Source organism: Tarenaya hassleriana, unplaced genomic scaffold, assembly GCF_000463585.1.
Source record: "Tarenaya hassleriana unplaced genomic scaffold, ASM46358v1 Cleome80, whole genome shotgun sequence".
Lineage (NCBI taxonomy): Eukaryota > Viridiplantae > Streptophyta > Magnoliopsida > Brassicales > Cleomaceae > Tarenaya > Tarenaya hassleriana.
The window spans coordinates 202212-205154 of record NW_010970491.1 but is presented as its reverse complement, the minus strand read 5'-3'; positions in this window follow the sequence as shown (position 1 = coordinate 205154).

Sequence of the window (2943 nt, the reverse complement as noted above, 5' to 3'; positions counted from 1 at the left end):
TATGCAGGGACTAAGAAGAAGTAGGATGCTAGCTAAGGGAGAAGCGGATCTACGCGTCGGAAATGGAGCAAGAGTTGCTGCATTGTGTGTTGGCGTTTACGATTTGCATCTTCCTTCTGGGCTTGTTTTAGAGCTTAGTAATTGTTACTATGTTCCTGCGATTAGTAGAAACATTATTTCTATTTCATGTCTGGATTTGGATGGTTTTCGATTTGTGATTGAGAACTCGAGTTTGATGATTTATCGAGACGATATTTACTATGGTAATGGTTATCTAGTTAATGGTTTATACGTCTTGAATGATCAGCCTTCGAACTCGACATCATCCATCTATAGCGTGAGTACTAAACGGTTTAAGCCGAATGACTTAAACCCGACCTTCCTCTGGCATTGTCGTCTAGGCCATATAAACGAGAAGCGCATTCAGAAGCTTCATTCTGAAGGTGTTCTGGATTCATTTGACTTTGAGTCTCTTGAATCTTGCGAGTCTTGTTTGATGGGCAAGATAACGAAGCATCCTTTCAATGGGAAAGGATAGAGAGCGACGGAGTTGTTGGACCTGATACATAGTGATGTATGCAGACCAATGAGCTGTCCAGCTAGAGGAGGTTATCTGTATTTCGTTACGTTCACTGATGATTTCAGTCGATACGGTTATGTCTATTTGATGAGACATAAGTATGAAACACTTGAAATGTTCAAGGCTTTCAGAAACGAAGTACAGAATCAGCTTGGCAAGACGATCAAGACACTTCGATCACATCGTGGTGGCGAGTATATGAGCCAAGAGTTCTCTGACTATCTGGTTGATTGTGGTATTGTATCACAATTAACTCCTCCTGGAACGCCACAATGGAATGGGGTGTCTGAATGGAGGAACCGAACACTGTTAGACATGGTTCGGTCGATGATGTGTCAAACAGATCTTCCAAAGTCTTTTTGGGGCTATGCTTTAGAGATCACTGCGTACCTGCTGAATAGGAGTCCAACGAAGTCGGCTGAAACGACACCATATGAGATATGGACAGGGAAGCGTCCCGCGTTATCGTTTGTCAGAATTTGATCCCGCGTTGTCATTTGTCAGAATTTAGGGTTGTGACGCTTACGTGAAGCGTCAGATGACCGATAAGTTATCCGCTAAATATGATAAGTGTTTATTTGTAGGCTACCCTAAAGAAACTAAGGGTTACTACTTCTACATTCCGGCAGAGAACAAGGTGTTCATTGCCAGGAATGCGACTTTTATGGAGCGAGAGTTCGTCTCCAAAAGAGTCAGTGGGAGTAAGATCGAACTTGACGAAGTTCGAGAGCAGCAAGTAGTCGCTGAGCCGAGTGAACAAGTTGAAGAAGTTCAACCTGTTTCACTGCCGGTTGTGACTCCCTTCGACAAGTGAACCTCGGAGATCAAGCAGGATTCGCCAAGAGCCTGTGAGATACGGATTTCTCGTGATTGAGCCTACCACATACCCAGAGGCTATGGCGAGTCCGGATTCTGAGAAATAGCGCGAGACTATGAAGTCTGAGATGCAATCCATGTCAGACAACCAAGTATGGACTCTGGTTGATGCATCTGAAGGGATAAAACCCATCGGATGCAAGTGGATCTTCAAGAAAAAGACCGACATGGATGGCAACGTGCACACGTATAAGGCACGACTTGTGGCGAAAGAATTCCATCAAATTCATGGTATTGACTATGATGAGACCTTTTCGCCCGTAGTTATGCTGAAGTCCATCAGGATCCTACTTGCCATAGCCGCATATTACGACTATGAGATATGGCAAATGGATGTCAAGACCGTGTTCCTTAATGGAAACTTGACCGAGGATGTGTACATGACACAACCCGAAGGTTTTGTCGATCCAAGGAACCCGAGGATGTTGTGCAAGCTTCAGAGGTCGATTTATGAACTGAAGCAGGCTTCGAGGAGCTGGAACCTTCACTTTGATGAGACAATCAAAAGGTTTGGTTTCTCACAGAACGAATACGAGACGTGTGTTTACAAGAAGGCTAGTGGGAGCACAGTTGTATTTCTAGTGTTGTACGTGGATGACATTCTCCTTATAGGGAATGACGTTCCTACCTTGCGAGACGTTAAGTCTTGGCTAGAAACGCAGTTTTCTATGAAGGACCTGGGAGAAGCAGCCTATATTTTAGGCATCAAGATCTATAGAGATAGATCGAGACGTCTTCTAGGATTGTGTCAGAGTACTTACATCGATAAGGTCTTGAAACGGTTCGAGATGCAAGATTCCAAGAAAGGAACATTACCGATGAGCAGTGGCACAGTTCTCTGCAAGAGTCAGTGTCCTACGACACCTGATGAGCGAGAACGCATGGATCGGATTCCTTATGCTTCGGCAATTGGATCGATCATGTATGCCATGCTTTGTACTCGACAGGATGTATCCTACGCGTTGAGCTTTACGAGTAGATATCAGTCAGATCCAGGTGAGTCACACTGGATCGCCGTCAAGAACATCCTGAAGTACTTGAGAAGGACTAAGGATGTGTTCTTGGTATACGGTGGGTCGGAAGACGAGCTCGCTGTAAAGGGTTACACCGATGCTAGTTTTCAGTCAGACCCGGATGACTACAGATCGCAGTCTGGCTAAGTTTTCTGCCTGAACGGAGGGCTGTTAGCTGGAAGAGTTCCAAGCAGGCGACCGTTGCAGATTCTACTACAGAAGCTGAGTATATTGCAGCGTCGGACGCAACAAAGGAAGCTGTTTCGATCAGGAAGGTTGTTGGCGACTTGGATGTTATTCCTAGTACTGATAGCCTTATTGCTCTGTATTGTGACAACAATGGAGCGATCGCGCAAGCGAAAGAACCCAAATCCCATCAACGATCCAAACACATACTCAGACGATTTCACCTGATCAGGGAGATCATAGACAGAGGAGACGTGCACATTTGCAGAGTGTCGACAGATGACAACA